At 48.1% G+C, this 18289-nt stretch overlaps 2 non-coding genes and 2 pseudogenes across 2 annotated transcripts; all 4 read right to left on the minus strand.

The window, feature by feature from the left end:
• Positions 1–484: 484 nt before the first annotated feature.
• On the minus strand, positions 485–668 carry LOC115161597 (U2 spliceosomal RNA). Its single transcript, XR_003869306.1, has one exon. It is a non-coding gene; the product is annotated as a U2 spliceosomal RNA (small nuclear RNA).
• A 4596-nt stretch (positions 669–5264) lies between these two features.
• Positions 5265–5381, minus strand: LOC115161687 (U5 spliceosomal RNA). The gene has a single exon (XR_003869380.1). It is a non-coding gene; the product is annotated as a U5 spliceosomal RNA (small nuclear RNA).
• Positions 5382–5789: 408 nt separating this feature from the next.
• LOC115161599 (uncharacterized) lies at positions 5790–5961 on the minus strand (annotated as a pseudogene).
• Positions 5962–9280: 3319 nt separating this feature from the next.
• On the minus strand, positions 9281–9437 carry LOC115161614 (uncharacterized; annotated as a pseudogene).
• Positions 9438–18289: the final 8852 nt, after the last annotated feature.

Consider the following 18289-nt stretch of genomic DNA (forward strand, 5'->3'; position numbering starts at 1 on the left):
GACCTGCCCGGGACTCCAGTCTCGAACGGCCGTCAGGACTTCAAGGACCACCGGTCCTAGCATACCCCAAAATTTGAGGTAAAACTCAGCCGGCAGCACATCCTTCCCTTTCCCTATCCTCTTGAGGGCGCTCTCCACCTCCTCTAGTGTTATCGGGGCTTCCATCGCTTTTCTAATGTTCTCCGGCACACGCCGGGACAAGTGTTCTAAGAACACTTTTTCTACTACCCTCTCCTGGAAAAACCCCTGGAAATGGTCAGTTTCCACCCTGACCATCTGCTCTGGCTCCCTAACTACTCTACCCTGTCCATCCCTCACCCCATAAATAACCTGTCTTACCTGCTTTTTCCCTAAAATGGGGGACCCCATGAAGGGCGCTTCGCCCTTCTTTCAGTTTGGATGTTTCTTCTTTTTTCATTCCTTCTCTTCTGCTAGCTGTTCTACATAGCTTTGTGTATTTTTGTTGTCCTTGACAATGGGAGAAAAGTGTTGCACCGTTCCCGGAGGTACTGCATTACCGGGTCGATGCGTAGAGCGGACGGAGCAAGCCCCATTTCCGACTCCCTGTTCGAAAAATCTATTTAATATGTAGTCCCCCGATGGGGGACGTATCAGATATTAAACTGATAAGAACAGATTTGTATTTTTTTTATTAATACAAAAATTTTCAATTTACTGTGACATTCTTTTTCCATCAATACTTTTCCAGTTTCATGCAAGTTTTACACTTCCCCAAATGCCTTTACAAATGTCTTCCCCATGCTCGTATTTGTCCATTTCAATCACATTTCTTAACTTCCATACAAGCAAGTAAAAGGCATCTGCTGGTACCGTTGTATCTTTCTCCTTTTTAATACACACATTTCTTTTTTCCCACAGTACCAGCTTCCCCAAACTGATAATACTCCACACTGCTCTAAACTCTTTCTTTGGCAATGTTAGGATCTCCTCTCCATACACTATTCTTACCATTCAAAACAATCTTGTTGCAGACCATGTTAATGAAAGGTGCGCACTTTCCCCAGAAATGTTTTGCAAAACCACACTCCTAGAATACGTGCATTACTGTTTCACTTTTTTTACACCTGGGGCACTCTGCGTTCACCGCACAGTTGTCTATACATCCTCTCCTTTACAGCCAACCTATTTAAAGCACACAGCCATCCCAAATCCTTGCACTCATTATCCATCCATTTTGGTTGTATCCCCTCCCAATTAACTGCTTTCAGATCAGCCTCATCTCTGCTCCCAATTTTTCATTATTTCATACATTTTCCTGTGGTCTAATAAGACCTCTCTTTCCATTTCCTTTATGTGTATATTCAGAAATGATATGGCCTGCGTGTAATACTCAGGTTTTACTTCTGCATTCGGAACCCTGTTGTCCCAAGGTAACATCCCTCTTAAAGTGGACCCGAACCATAACCTAACAAAGAAAAATGATTTATGCTGTATTCCTTTCAACAAAGTGTTACACACCTGATTGAGGAAAAGACAATCCAGTTTCACCGACAAACATGGGATGTCCCTCCCTCCCTTTGATACTTAACCATACATCATCTATCTCTTTACGCTTTCATATGAGCCACCCCATAAAAATGAAAATATCAACCTTGTCACAATGATTTTACTCCTGGCATTGATTGGGAACACCAGTGCCAGGTAAATTAAAGTTGGTAATATATCTGTTTTTATTGCCATAATCTTTCTGCTGACCTTCTGCTTTTCCACATATTGAGTTTCACCTTTACTTTTTCAATCTTTCCTTCCCAATTTTCTTTTATCCTGTCCCTTTGAAAGAAATACACCCCTAATATTTTTAACCCATCTTTACAGACAGTTATACCTCCCTTGCCCTCTGTTCTCCCTTCCCAGGCGCCACAGTACATCATAGAGGACTTTCCCAAATAAATTTTTGACCCCACTGCTTCTCCATAAGTTTTCAACAGTACGATCGCCCTGTCTATCGCCCGGTCAGAGCATAGGAACAAAGTGGTGTCGTCTGCATACTGGGCAATTCTAACCCTTTCTCCGTTACTCCCTGGGATATGCACCCCGTCTATACCTTTATCGTTCCTTATCAGATTAGCTAGTGGTTCAGCAAATAGCACGTACAGTAGTGGTGACATCGGGCACCCGTCTCACCCCACCTTCTTGAAGTACCGGTTTGCTGAGAAATCCGTTGATTTGCACTCTACTGTATGCTTTATTATACATGGTCTTAATCCAATTAACAAAAATCGTGGCAAAATTCATTCTTTCTCGAATTGAGAACAGGAAGTCGAAAGCCTTCTCCTGATCAACGTTCAGCACACACAAAGGTAGGTGTCTGTCTTTGGCCCAAACGATCACATCCCTGGTTAACTGTTGGTTGTATGTTGCGGACCTATTCATAACCCCGCATGTCTGGTCTTCATTAACCAGGCTAGGCATCACCTCTTTCAGTCTATTTGTTATTACTTTCCCCAAAATGTTATTGTCCACATTTAGCAAAGTAATGGGCCTCCAATTTTTTAAGAGCTCTTTTTCTCCCTTCTTGTATATTAAGCTCACTACACCAGACCTCATAGATTCCGGCATCATCCCATCGACCAAGATCTCTCTATACACCTCCAGTAAGTCCTCACCTAGGATTCCCCAAAAACAACAGTAAAATTATTTTGGTAATCCATCACACCCGGGAGTTTTATCAGCTTTCAGAGATTTCAATGCCTCCTCTATTTCCTTTTTGGATACTTCTCTTTCTAAATTTGTTCTTTCTTCATTATTTAGCTTTTTGCTTATATTATTTAATAATTCCTCCGCTCTTGCATTTTCCACTTCTCTTTTCTTAAACAAAGCTTGATAGAACTCCTGAGCATGCACCATTATCTTTTTTTTGGTGACTTTCCCACTACCTGTTTCTAATTCGGAGATTACACACTTCCTCTGTTTTTCTTTAATACTTTGAAAAAAAAAACTTGGATGGTCTTGGATATAAACAGATAATCTAGTCTTTTGCTTGCTCCTCTTGAGTTTCTCCATGTTTGCCCTATACCTTTTTTATTATGTCTCCTATATATGTCTGCCAAATTGTAGTCACCCAAAAAATGTTTTAAATATTGCGCAGTAAAATCATATTCCCCCTCTAAGTATGTGTTGAAATCTCCACCCATTATCACTATGCAATTTGTGCACAGAACATTAGGTAAATGCTTAAAGAAATCTAACCTTTCTCCTTTTTAAAGCAGGAGCGTACACGTTTACTAGGCGAAGCTTGTTGTTGTTCAGCTTGCCATATACAAGCCTCCCTGGTATAATAATTATTTCCTCAATTACAAACCCAGTATCCTTAAATATTATCCCCACCCCGTCCGAGTGCACGTTGCCTATGCTCCATACTGAAGCACCTGCCTTCCAGTCCTTGCTGAACCTTTTGATGTCACTCCTGAAGGAAGCACACCTGGAAGTCCAATGCCTTTAAGGAAAAAAACAAAGATGTCCTCTTGACAGTGTCTCTCAATCCCCTGGCATTAACTGACAGGACATTAAACAATTTTATTTTATGTTCCGTCTCTTTTCCCCTTGGTCAGAAACATTGTTGTTGACTTCAGGCTATCCACCATAGAGCCACTCGCAAACTCCGGCTGGGAATCCACGCTGCCCTCACTGTCCTCCTCTGATGGTGCGACCAACGGCACTGGTGGAGACTCTCCTGCTGACGACAGCTCAGGACCCGGATCTCCTTGCTCTCTAGTCTCCTCATTCTCCAGAGCGTCGAACCTGCTGAAAGTCTCTATTACTTGTTTTTTTTTTCTCGGTGTCCAGCCTCTCCTCTGTTACTTTCCTTTTTGCTGTTCTCTTTCCCTCTACTGTTTTCCAATCCATCTCTTTATCCTCTTCTGTTTCACCCCACTGTACTCTACTTTCCACTGGGGTATCTGATATTATTATCCCCAGTGAAGATTCCTCTATTGCCGCCTGTCCTGGTTGAGCAGAGGTTCCTGCCACCGGATTCCCGAAAGCGTAGGGATCCGACACATCACCCGGAGTCTTTCTCAGAGAAGCCTCCGGAAGAGGCCTTGGGAGGTTCTCCTGTGCGGGTGCATGGTCTCTCGAGATCTTGTCCAATACCACCTCAATGTTCCTCAGTGATTCTGCATAGGTCTTGTGTCTGTCTGGGCAGTCTTTGAACATGTGCTCAGTTGAATCACACAGATTACACGATTTGGGTTTTTTACAATCTCTTGCCAAATGACCCGCCTCAAAACAGTTTCTACAGAACGTGTTCGGGCACAGTGCTGCAATGTGGCCCTCTTCTCCGCATCTTCTACACGTTTTAGGCTGCCCATAGAAGTAGAGGTACCCTTTTACACCGCCAATGTAGAAGGACGCTGGGGGATACTCAATTCCTCCCGTCCGTGTTCTGAATCAGACAGCGTACTTTCTATTCTGGTTCCACATACCATCATAATCCATTTCTTTTGTTCCAACCCCCAGTACATCACAGTATATCCTGCTCTTTCGCATATGGATTTTGCATGCAGACAGTTATGGTCCTTACCCGACTTGCGAACAGAGGCTCCACGCTGAAGTTGGAGATCGGTGTTTCGTCCTTGTGTTCCAAGCAGTTGTTCCAAGCTTCCTGATACAGGTAATCCACCGTGAAGGTGACCTCGAAAGCATTCCGTAGAGGAAAATCTCTGTAGCAGTAGATTCGTTCTGTCGTCACTCCAAGAAATCCAAAGATGACATCTTTTGCGAAGCTCCTTCTTCCCATAACGAACTGCATTCCGTCCAATTCTTTCCCGACAAACAAGATTGTTTTCAAAAGTCGCGCCGAAGGAGCCAACGTAAAGTCTCACGTCGCCATCACCTTCTCTTTCGTTGATCAAAATGCGGGCGTGCCACATGCTTGGTTTGAGCCAAAAGGCCGAGAAGCGATAACCCACAAATAGACCCCTGCGCCCGCCGGGCACCCGGGGGTCTCGGCAGACCTCAGCAGTTTGGCAAAAGTTGGCTCCTCCCCACCCGACGCTTCCCTGGTGACAGGCAGGTGTTTATTTTAACAAGTCGCTAATGCGTCTTTAAGTCACTAGCTCTTTAAGCCTAGTGCGACTATTTGTTCAAAGCCCGGCAAACACGCCAGTCGTCGTCGTCGTCGTCGGGCTTGAACTCAATTGCCCGAGCGACTACTTTGAGTGGAGAAATACGCCGGTCGGTCAAACGCCTGAGCAAAAAGTCTCGGCGTCATCTCTGTCAATTTCTCTTGAAACAAGATACCGGGCTCTGCCAGAAGCAAAGCCCTTCCAAAAATACATTGAACTCGTAAGTGTTCCTCTCCACGGAAGTCTTTAGTAAAATGCGAAAGGCTTGTGCATAATGAAGAGAAACCAGAGTCGTATTGAAGTCAGAGGTCGGGGCCCGAGACACACACTGTGCACTCTAGGCCGGGTTCCCGCGGGTGGTCCCCGAACCCACTCTTCCAAGTTTTCGAGGGCTGTGGGTAAAAAGTCACAGACAGACAGACAGACAGACAATCCTGTTGAAGTGATTGTATTTTTTGGGGGGGGTCAAAAACAGACAGACACACATATACACACACACACACAGAGACACACACACACAATCCTGGCCAATGTATTATTTTTAAAAAAAATTTAAGTAAAATGGCGGGAAAACGGGGGACCCCATGAAGGGTGCTTCGCCCTTCTTTCAGTTTGGATGTTTCTTCTTTTTTCATTCCTTCTCTTCTTCTGCTAGCTGTTTTACATAGCTTTGTGTATTTTTTTTCCTTCACAATGGGAGAAAAGTGTTGCACCGTTCCCGGAAGTACTGCAATACCGGGTCGATGCGTGGAGCGGACGGAGCAAGCCCAATTTCCGACTCCCTGTTCGAAAAATCCATTTAATATGTAGTCCCCCGATGGGGGACGTATCAGATATTAAACTGATAAGAACAGATTTTATTTTAATATTTTATTTTTTTATTTTTTTTATTTTTTATTTAACCAAACCATTCATTTCAAACACTTCACATTTTCCAAAATACTGGGCATTTCAAGAACTGGCTAACCAAAAACCGAGACATGGAGAAAAACCAACACTAACAAACAGTACATACACTTTGGCCAACCACTGCAACAAGGCCTCTTACTGATAAAGGTACTTCCAGCATTCCTTAGAGGCGTGGAAGCCATATTTTTCCACATCGAAATCATACCTTTTTCTCAGATCAGCTCTAACCCTACTAACCACTCCACCCACTCCCCAGTCCACATTGGATTTAACCAAAACCACCCTTGAATCCCACAGAGCTGCCTTCCCCAAGGAAATCAAGAGCCAAATTAAAAGGGATCCCCTCCCACTCCTGATCCCCAAACCCCGCCCCAACATAATTGCATCAAAGGATAGAATCCCCAGCACCTGGAAGAAGGAGCTCACATCTTCCCAAACCCTCCTGGCAAAGGAGCACTCCCAAAAAGTGTGACGGAGCGTCTCCTCGCCTTCACACCCCTCCCGTGGGCATACCTTGACCTTTGACAGGCCGTGCCTTTAAAGGACCTCCCTAACTGGCAGCCACCCATGTATACACAACCAATTTAGATCCTTCAACCTGTTAGAGAGACCTTTTTGCTACACCGCCGGCCCCACCCCATTGACACCGACAGGACCCCACTTAGCCACCAAGGTCCTGTATAAAGAAAGCCCTGTGGTCCATGCAGAGCAGACCCTCCTGGCACTCTGTGTGCCTTCTGCTCCACTTCACTGCATGTTGGAAATGAGCCGGCAGGGATTCCGCCTTAGGTCGGGAGTTGTCCCACGCTACCAACCTTCGCAGAGGGAAAGATGGCCAAAACAAAGCAAAAGCCTTGAAGCCATGGTTACAAGGGTTAACCAGACTTTTCCATATTGATGAAAAGAAAATAGTGTCCAACTTCAGAGGGAGGTCAGGAACTCCCCTTCTTCCCGCCTCCACTGATTACACCATCCAGTCCCTTTTTACATACTCGTAGCCCCCCCAAACAAAAGAAAAAATGGTTCGCACTAAATCCTTCCTGTAACGAGGGGGCAAAGGAAAAACATAGGCCAAATAAACCAAGGACAGAAGAATGTCTGCTTTAATTACTACAACCGGTCCACTCATAGAGAGCCGACGAGCTTTCCAAAGGCCCATCATGGTGCGCACTTTCGCGATCTTCTGCCCCCAGTTAACAAAGTCCCTCAAACCCCTTACATTCTGTTATTTTTTTTAGTTTAAATGTATCATTTATAAAATAAAACAAAAACACTTACTTCAGCACAAATAAACCCACAACAACAAAAACAGGAGGCTCACCTGATGCTCCCCTGCTCCATCTCATCCGGCGGGAACGTCCTCTCCTCTCCCGACGTCCCCCCGTCCTCCTCCATCTCTCCAACCCAGGATGCAGGCATGGTGTTAGGCCTTTGAGTGCCCTGCATCCTGGGTTCCCCACCAACACCCTCCATTCCTCCCTCCCTGAAACTGACTGGGCTTAGAGTAAGGGACCCCATCTCCCCAAACAGGAGTTGAGATCCCCCCCAGATGACCAGCCCTGAGTTACGCCCAGGGATTCAACCTCCACCAATTGTTGAGGTGCTGAGTAAACCAGCGAGGACAAAGACATTTCCCCCTCTCCCATAACTCGCTTGGCCACCCCCTCACTGTCTGTCTAGCGCCCCCTCCTCTTCCCTTTCTTTTTTGGTGTTGGAGGTAACGGGGAGACACCACCCCCCTTCCCCGCTAGCTCCTCCACCATTCCCCTCATCTCTTTCACTAGGGCGCTCGACATACTGTCCCCCCACTCCCTCACCCCCCCTCCTCCCTCCCCCCAAGCCCTGCCCCCGGCTCACCCCCCACCCCCTCTCCCTCCACTGTTGCTCTCTCCTGCTCTTCCACTCCCTTGCTTCCTTCTTCCTCTTTTCCTTCCTGTCCTTCTGTTTCTTCTGCTCCCGTGCCTTCTCTTCCTCCCTCGCCTCCTGCGGCCACCTCCTTCTCCTCCTCCTTCCGTGTGGCCGTCTCCTCTGGGCCTGTGCTTGGGTCTTTTTCTTTGTCACCTCCCCTGTCTCTTCTTCCCCCATCCCCCGCTCCTGCTCCCCCTCCTGCCGCAGACGCGTATGATCGCTGACGAGCCGGGCGGTCCCGCCACAGGTGCGCTGTTGAGCCACACCCGTGGCAAGCCTTGGGCTCGTCACAATCCTTAGCCTCGTGCTCCCCAGATCCGCAAAATCTGCACTTTCTAGTGCTGCACGAGGCCAGGATGTGTCCATAGGCCATACACCGCCTGCAGAACGGGGGCTGACGTGCATAATACAATGTCCCCCTGTCAGCCCTTAGGGAGAACATAGCTGGGGGATGAAGGTACCCACCCAGTCCTTTAGGATCCTCCCGTTCCAAAAACCAAGAGAATCCTTGAGGTGCCTTGCCGTGGAGACATTGTCCATGTACCGCTCCAGAAAGTCCCTCACCTCCTCATCCTTCACGTACGGGTTATAAATGTTCACAGTTATCACCCGGAAATTGTTTCTTGCCAAACTCTTCACCTCATAATGGCACATCGGCCTCGTATCTCCCACCGCTCTCACCTTTTTAAGGATCTCATCATGCTTGCTCTCCGTGTAAAAAGCCACGTCAAACGCTCCCTTCAAAGAGTTGCCTTGGAGGCAAAACACGTCCCGTACCTTCAGATTTAGCATTACAATCAGGATTGTTCTTCCAAATGTCTCTCTTCCAAAAGGATCAACATCCTTCTCTTTCCATGCAAACCGGAGGGTGTTCGCCAGTCTGATCCCTGGGACCGACCTATTTGCAGAATTTTGCACCATCTCCGCAAGGAGAATGACACTCTCGACTCCGCTCCCCTCTCGCTGTCTTCGACCTTTTGACTCAGCGGGCTTTGGGACACCTCGGTACCAAGCTTGAGCTGAGCCAAAAGACCAAGAAGCGATAACCCACAAATTGACCCCTGCACCCACCGGGCACCCGGGGGTCTCGGCAGACCTCAGCAGTTTGGCAAAAGTTGGCTCCTCCCCACCCGACGCTTCCCTGGTGACAGGTGGGAGTTTTTTTTAACAAGTCACTAATGCGTCTTTAAGTCACTAGCTCTTTAACACACAATCCTGGCCAATGTTTTTTTTGTTTTTTTTAAAGTAAAATGGCGGGAAAACGGGGGAACCCATGTAGGGCGCTTCGCCCTTCTTTCAGTTTGGATGTTTCTTCTCTTCTTCTGCTAGCTGTTTTACATAGCTTTGTGTATTTTTTTTCCTTGACAATGGGAGAAAAGTGTTGCACCGTTCCCGGAAGTACTGCAATACCGGGTCGATGCGTGGAGCGGACAGAGCGAGCCCCATTTCCGACACCCTGTTCGAAAAATCCATTTAATATGTAGTCCCCCGAAGGGGACGTATCAGATATTTTTTTTTTTTTGAAAAAAGAATTTATTACCATCAATACCATTCATACCTTTCAAAATCATAATTTTCATTCTAATTCAAATAATATTGGCATTTTTATTCCAAAAACAAACAAAAACCCCAAACAAAAACTCAGGGGAGCATCTTCCCTCCCCGCCATCTTACAATCTACCTTTCCCTATCTCCCCAGCCCTAATCCCACCTTCCACCTCTCCCGGGCAGCATACATCCCCCACTTCGTCTCCTCCCTTTTCATCCTCCCCCTCAGATCTCCTTCCACCCTCCTCACTATTCCTTCCACCCCCCAATCTCTCCCTGTCTTAACCATGTTCTGCCTGGCTTCCCACAGCCCCCGCTTAAAGAGGCTCATGAGAAGCCAGAGCAGAAACCTATCCCTATCCGTCCCCCTCGCTCTCCCTACGCCTCTCTCTAGCCTAGCCCACGTTAATACAAAATCCCCTCTTACCCTTCCTAACAACACCCGTGCCTTCGCCCATACCTCTCCGGCAACGGCACAGTCCCAAAAGACATGCACAGTCTCCTCCCTGCCACAAGAAGGTCTTGGGCAGGTGGGGAATCGCGCCAAGCTATGCCGGTACATGGTGGAGCGCACCGGCAAACACTTGTGGAGGCTCAACCAATTCAGGTCCTTGAGCCTGTTGTCCAGACCCCGCGCCTGCACTCCTTCCCAGACCACTGCCGGGATGCCCACTACAGGTGCTGGACTTACTGCCCGTCTGACCTCCTCGTACAGGTGCCTGTGATCTAAACCTACTCGGGCGACTTCAACCTCGGGGTGCGCACGCAGCCAGTAGTACTGGCTGAGCAAGTTCCGTCAACAGAAAAGAAACAAAAATTGCGTCCAGCTTGAGGTACCTCCCTCCCCGATGGGACAGAGCATGCGTGCCCTGGCGACCCACTCGTACCTGCCACCCCACATGAACTGAAACACCAGCCTCACAAGAGGCCTCCTCAGACAAGCCGGCAATGGGTAGATGTACGCCAAGTACAATAGAGATGGCAATACATCCACCTTTAGAACCAGGAGCTTGACTAAAAAGGACAAAGACCTAGCCCTCCACATCGCTAGCTTCCTCTGTACCACTGCAATGCCCATGTTCCAGTTCAGCGTCGCTGAGCCGGAGGTCTCAAAATGGACCCCGAAAATCCTCAGGGCCCCGTTACAGAGAGAGAACCCTCCGGGCACATCCGTCCTACCACTCCATCTTCCGAAAAACTTAACGGAAGTCTTCGCATGGTTAAGAACCGCCCCCGACGCTCTGGTGAAGTCCCCAATGATGGCAAGGGACATTGTCAGGCACGAGTCCTTGCAAAGCAGCAAGGAGGTGTCGTCGGCGTACTGTGTCAACTTTACACGGAGACCGCCACTTCCAGGAATCAGCAAGCCCTCCACCCCTGTGTCTGCCCTAATGGCAGCCCCCAGAGGCTCCATGTACAGAACGAAGAGGAGAGCCGAGAGCGGGCATCCCTGCCTGACCCCAGTCGAGAGGTCAAAAACATCACCTTAGTGACTGTTAACGCTAACCCGGCACCCCGCTCCGACATATAAAGTACGGATCCATCCTATAAACTTTTCCCCAAATCCTAATCTACCTAACACCCTGAATAGAAAGGATCTATTCACGCGATCAAAGGGTTTCGCCTGATCAAGCGCTGCTACCATTAAAAGCAGCCCTCTATCTTCTACCCAAGCGATGGAGTCCCTAATCAACTGGAGGTTCCATCTAATGGAGTGTCCCTCTACCCCGCACGTCTGATCCTCATGGATGACGTAGGGAAGGGCTGTGCGCAACCGGTCTGCTAAAACCTTTGCAAGAAGCTTGTAAACTACGCACAGCATGGCCTTCAAGACTTCGAGGACCACCGGTCCGAGTATCCCCCAAAACTTGAGGTAAAACTCGGCCGGCAGCCCATCCATCCCAGGCACCTTCCCTTTTCCCATCCTCCTGAGAGCGCTCTCAACCTCTTCGAGGGAGATCTGAGCCTCCATCACGTCTCTAATGTCCTCCGGCAAACGCCGGGACAAGTGTTCTAAAAACACATTTCCCTGCTCTACATCTATTACCCTCTCCTTAAATAAACCTCGGAAATGATCAGTTGTCACCCTGACCATTTCCTCCGGCTTTCTAACTATACTGCCATTTTCTTCCTTAACCCCATGCATTACCTTCCTACTCTGCCTGCCCCTAACTGACTTAAAGAACATAGCGGAACAAGTCTCATTGTGTTCTAAAAATCCATTATGCGCACGCTCCAGGAAAACTCGAGCGTTCCGCTCCTGCAGCTCCCTGAGCTGCGCCTTCAGGGCTGTGGATCTCTCCCAGTCAATCGACCCGCCGAGGTTACCTGCCTCATACTCGAGTTCAATCAACCTTTGGATAAGATCCACCTCCCTCCTTTCCTCCCTTTTTTTCCTCCTGAAATATCCTATTATAAAAGCCCTACTCCTTACCTCAACTAAATCCCACCACTCTAAAACCCCCTCACACATGGACCGGAGGCCTTCAAGCCTCCGAAAGAAAACAAAAAAGGCGTCGACGAAAGCTTCCTCCTCCAGCACATCCCGATCTAATTTCCAGTACCACCTACCGAAGAGGCAGACTGGCTGCCCCACCTGCAGGAGCACCCCGTCGTGATCTGAAAAGAACACAGGCAACAGCCGCCCAGACTACCGACCCAAAGACCTGGATACAAAAATGTAGTCGAGCCTCCGCGCAACCCCCCTGGAGTTGTGCCATGTGGGACCAGCCATTGTCGGAGTAGTGTGCAGGCCTCCATCAACCAGACCATGGCAAGCCATTAGCCCGGTGATGGAGCCTGCACTACTATCCCCCCCTACCCCTAAATCTATATTAAAGTCCCCCCCTAACACTAAGTGCCTATTTGTAACACACAGGGGCGTCAGACAGTCCACCATCTCCCTCCTGTCTGCCGCCACCTGTGGCCCATACACCACCACTAACCTATACCTACTATCCCTAAAAGTGACATCCATCCGCATAACCCTCCCCTGCATAACCATAAAAGAACCCTCCACCTTTACATCTCTGTGCCCACACAAAATCCTTACCCCCGATTAGTGCACTCCCCCTATTCCCCAAACCGACTCTCCCTTGTCCCACTCCCTTCTAAACCTATTGACATCCCCACCATCGCTCAGGTGAACCTCCTGTAGAAAACAGAAATCAAAACCCACCCCTTCTAAAAAACTAAACACCACCCTCCTCTTAACAAAATCCCTTAACCCTCTTACATTTAAGCTAACAAAAGTAATCATCTTGAAAGACAATTAAATTAAAATCAATACAAATCAACCTACCATCACCCAAATACTAAACCCAAATGAAAACAAAAACAGGAGGCTCACCCGATGCTCCCCTGCTCCATCTCCACCGGCGGGGACGCCCTCCGCACTCCCGACGTCACTCCGTCTTCCTCCATCCCACCAATCCAGGATGATGGAATGGTGTTTGGCCACTGAGTGTCCTGCACCCTGGGTTGACCCCCCACCTCCTCCACTTCCCCCTCCCCGTAACTTGTTGGGAAGAGAGTGGGAGAGCCCATGTCCTCAATCAAGAACAGCGTCCCCCCCTCAGCCTTGTTGGGTGGTTCAAAATCCCCCTGGAGTTGAGGGGCTGGGGAGGCCAGCGAGGACACAGATGTTTCTCCCACCCCCATCGCTCGCTTGGCCACCCCCTCCCCCCTCTCGCTGTCTGTCGAGCGCCCCTTTCTTTTTAGGTGTTTGGTGTAGCGGGGAAACACCACCCCCCTCCCCCCAGCTCCTCCACCCTTCCCCTCATCTCCTCCACTAGGGCACTCGATGTTATGCTGTCCCCCCACTCCCTCCCACCCTCCCCCTCCCCCTCCTCCTCGTCTTCTGGTCCTTCCGCCGTCTCCTTCTTCCCCACCTCTTCCTCCTCTGCTGCTCTCTCTGGCTCCTCCACTTCCTTGCTTCTTCCTGCCTCCTTTCCTTCCTCTCCCCCTGGTTCTCCTGCTCCCGTGCCATCTCCATCTCTTCCTGCTGCCGCTCTTCCCTCCTCCTTTGAGGCCGTCACCTCTGGGCCTGTGGTCGGGTCTTGTTCTTGGCCTCCTCCCCCTCCTCTTCTTCCCCCATCCCCCGCTCCTCTCTCCCCTCCAGCTGCAGACGCGTATGACCGCTGACGAGCCGGGCATCCCCGCCATAGGTGTGCAGACGAGTCACACCCGTGGCACGCCTTAGGCTCGTCACAGTCCCTAGCCTCGTGCTCTCCAGATCCACAAAATCTGCATTTTCTCGTGCTGCACGAGGCTAGGATATGACCGTAGGCCATACAGCGCCTGCAAAACGGCGGCTGACGTGCATAAAATAATGTCCCCCCCTGTCAGCCCCCAGGGAGAACATTGCTGGGGGATGAAGGTAGCCACCCAGCCCCTTCGGGTCCTCCCTGAGGAGGGCCTGGAAACCCCTCCTGCCATTCCAAAATCCAAGTGAATTTTTGAGGGCCCTTGCTGAGGAGACGTTATCCATATATCTCCCCAGAAAGGCCCTCACCTCATCTTTAACCTGTCTGGGCTAGGGGGCAGTATTGAGAATTTTGGAAAAATATGTTCCCATTTTTAACTGCCTCCTACACCAACTCAGAAGCTAGAATATGCATATTATTGTTCAGGTTTGGATAGAAAACACTCTGAATTTTCTAAAACTGTTTGAATGGTGTCTGTGAGTATAACAGAACTCCTATGGCAGGCAAAAACCTGACAAGGTTTCAAGCAGGAAGTACCCTGTCTGACAAGGAGTCGTGCATCTTGCATCTTTTTATTGAAAAGTAAGGATCTTAGCTGTAACGTGACAATTCCCAGGGCTCCAATAGGCTCTCAGAGCCCGCGAAATAACTGAAGGTTTACGAGGGAGCCTCAGGTTGAAACAGATTATCGCCTTTTGTAAGTGGCTGCTCCGAGGACCTTTGAATGATGCGCGTGCATGAGTCGCTTCTGAGGAGAAATTTTATTCGGCTGTTTAGGCTCAATGCATACTCCCGGTCGGAATATTATCACTTCTCTACGACATAAATGGCATAAAAATTGGTTTTAAACAGCGGTTGACATGCTTCGAAGTACGGTAATGGAATATTTAGACATTTTTGACACGCCAATGCGCCATGCGCGAAACCGGGAAGAAGCATTCTAGAACTCACGAACAAAATGTCGCTGTTTGGATATAACGATGGATTATTTGGGACCAAACCAACATTTGTTATTGAAGTAGAAGTCCTGGCAGTGTATTCTGATGAAGAACAAGCAAGGTAAGAACATTTTTCTTATAGGAAATGTGATTTTGGTGGATGCTGACCTGGGTGGGTATCTAAATAGCTAGCCCTGTAATGCCGGGCTATGTACTTAGATTATTGCAAAATGTGCTTCATCCGAAAAGCTATTTTAAAATCGGACATATCGAGTGCATAGAGGAGTAATGTATCTATAATTCTTAAAATAATTGTTATGCTTTTTGTGAACGTTTATCGTGAGTAATTTAGCAAACTGTTAGTAAATTCAATGGAAGTTTGCCGGGGGTTATGCGTTTTCTGAACGTCACATGCTAATGCAAAAAGCTGTTTTTTGATATAAATATGAACTTGATTAAACAGACATGCATGTATTGTATAACACAATGTCCTAGGTGTGTCATCTGATGAAGATCATCAAAGGTTAGTGCTGCATTTAGCTGTGGTTTGGGTTTATGTGACATGATATGCTAGCTTGAAAAATGGCTGTCTGATTTTTTCTGGCTGGGCACTCTGCTGACATAATCTAATGTTTTGCTTTCGTTGTAAAGCCTTTTTGAAATCGGACAGTGGGGTTAGATTAACGAGATTCTTGTCTTTAAATAGCTGTAAAATAGTCATATGTTTGAGAAATTGAAGTAATAGTATTTCTAACGATTCAAAAATCGCGCCACTGGAATTTCAGTAGCTGTTACGTAGGTGGGACGAAATCGTCCCACATACCCCAGACAGGTTAACATACGGGTTGTACATGTTTACAGTTACAACCCTGTAATTATTCCTCGCAAGGCTGGTCACCTCATCATTGCACATTGGCTTCGTGCCTCCCACTGCTTTCGCCTTTCTTAGTACCTCATTGTGTTTTTCTTCTTTGTGTAATGCCACGTCAAAAGCTCCCTCCAATGAGTTCCCTTGTAGGCAAAACAAATACTTTACTGACAGCTTGAAGATTCCGATCAAGATAGTCCTTCCAAATGTTTCCCGTCCAAACGGAAGCATCTCCTTGTTCTTCCACGTAAAACGAACCGTGTTTGCAAGCCCGATCACAGGGACCGACCTGAATGAAGTATTTTGCGCCATCTCCGCAAGGAGAATGGCGCACTCGACTCCTCTCTTGCTCTCTTCTCAGAAAGGGAAAACCCCTAAAAGAAAAACAAAAAACATAACAAAATGGCCGAGATTCAATACCCAAAAAATCAACAACAAAAAACTTACCGCCCTTCTACCTTCGACCTTCTGACTCAGCAGGCTTTGGGGTAACTCAGGACCAAGCTTGATCTGAGCCAAAAGGCCGAGAAGCGATAACCCACAAATTCACCCCTGCACCCGCCGGGCACCCGGGGGTCTCGGCAGACCTCAGCGGTTTGGCAAAAGTTGGCTCCTCCCCACCCGACGCTTCCCTGGTGACAGGCGGGTGTTTTTTTATCAAGTCGCTAATGCGTCTTTAAGTCACTAGCTCTTTAAGCCTAGTGTGACTATTTGTTCAAAGCCCGGCAAACACGCCAGTCGTCGTCGGGCTTGAACTCAATTGCCCGAGGGACTACTTTGAGTGGAAAAATATGCCGGTCGGTCAGCCGGCATCAAGTCAAACACCTGAGCAAAAAGTCTCGGCGTCATCTCTGTCAATTTCTCTTGAAACAAGATACCGGGCTCTGCCAGAAGCAAAGCCCTTCCATCAAAGTTGGATCAGCCTGTAGTGTGGTTTTCCACTTTAATTTTGAGTGTGACTCCAAATCCAGACCTCCATGGGTTGATAAATTGGATTTCCATTGATTATTTTTGTGTGATTATGTTGTCAGCACATTGCACTATGTAAAGAAAAAAGTATTTAATAAGATTATTTAATTCATTCAGATCAAGGATGTGTTATTTTAGTGTTCCCTTCATTTTTTGAGCAGTGTATATTACACTGGATCTTTCTTGAAAAAGTGGATCAGTCTCAGACCTCAACCACAGACCTCAACCCCTTCCTGTTTCCGGTCACAACTTGCAGACTTGTTTACGTGCTGCTGTGCGTTTTGTTGCCGATCTTACTTTGCTACCTGACTACTTTACGGTTTTTACTTTTTCATTACCGTATTTTTTAGTTTTTCCGTCACTCAACATTTTTCATTCAACTTTTCCACCCCGGAGGTTTTATCTGGACATGGTTCGTCAGGACTTCAAACAGCCGAAGCTAAGTAACATTAACATGATGCCTTCTAATTGCAGTCGTTGTACTTATAATATACAGGAGAACGATCGCCTTACGGCGAGGATAGCTGTGCTGCAAGCCCAGCTTCAGACGCAATCGTTAGGCAAGGGCGATTTCAGTGTAGGAAAGGATGAAACAGCGTCTGTGCCACCAGTAAGTACAGATAGTAACGTTAGTATAAACCCCCTCGCACGGTCCCCGCAGCCGGACAACTTTCTCATGGCTTCTGGAGGGAAACGCTGTAGGAATGCTCAACCGGTGTCGATTATTCAGCCGACAGAAACTTTCAACCGGTTCTCCCCATTAAGCGAGTCGGAGTCGGAGGCCGAAACTTCTCTGGTCTCTGCTCCTCCCGTTGTGGGGTCTGAGACACTGAAGCCTCCCACCATTAGCTCTGACAAATTGAAAACCCTAGTCATTGGCGACTCCATTACCCGCAGTATTAGACTAAAAACCAATCATCCAGCGATCGTACACTGTTTACCAGGGGGCAGGGCTACCGACGTTAAGGCTCATCTAAAGACGGTGCTGGCTAAAGCTAAAACTGGCGAGTGTAGAGAGTATAGAGATATTGTTATCCACGTCGGCACCAACGATGTTAGGATGAAACAGTCAGAGGTCACCAAGCGCAACATAGCTTCAGCGTGTAAATCAGCTAGAAAGATGTGTCGGCATCGAGTAATTGTCTCTGGCCCCCTCCCAAATAGGGGGAGTGATGAGCTCTACAGCAGAGTCTGCCCCTCCCAAAAGATAGAATTTGTAGATAATTGGCCCTCTTTCTGGGACTCACGCACAAACAGGACAAAGCCTGGCCTGTTCAGGAGTGACGGACTCCATCCTAGCTGGAGGGGTACTCTCATCTTATCTACGAACATAGACAGGGCTCTAACTCCCCTAGCTCCACAATGAAATAGGGTGTCTCTGGCCCCCTCCCAGTTAGGGGGAGTGATGAGCTCTACAGCAGAGTCTCACAACTCAATCGCTGGTTGAAAACTGTGTTCTGCCCCTCCCAAAAGATAGAATTTGTAGATAATTTCTGGCCCTCTTTCTGGGACTCACCCACAAACAGGACCAAGCCTGGCCTGTTGAGGAGTGACGGACTCCATCCTAGCTGGAGGGGTGCTCTCATCTTATCTACGAACATAGACAGGGCTCTAGCTCCACAATGAAATAGGGTGCAGGCCAGGCAGCAGGCTGTTAGCCAGCCTGCCAGCTTAGTGGAGTCTGCCACTAGCACAGTCAGTGTAGTCAGCTCAGCTATCCCCATTGAGACCGTGTCTGTGCCTCGATCTAGGTTGGGCAAAATTAAAGATGGCGGTGTTCGCTTTAGCAATCTCACTAGTATAAAGACCTCCTCCATCCCTGCCATTATTGAAAGAGATTGTGATACCTCACATCTC

Source organism: Salmo trutta, chromosome 24, assembly GCF_901001165.1.
Source record: "Salmo trutta chromosome 24, fSalTru1.1, whole genome shotgun sequence".
Lineage (NCBI taxonomy): Eukaryota > Metazoa > Chordata > Actinopteri > Salmoniformes > Salmonidae > Salmo > Salmo trutta.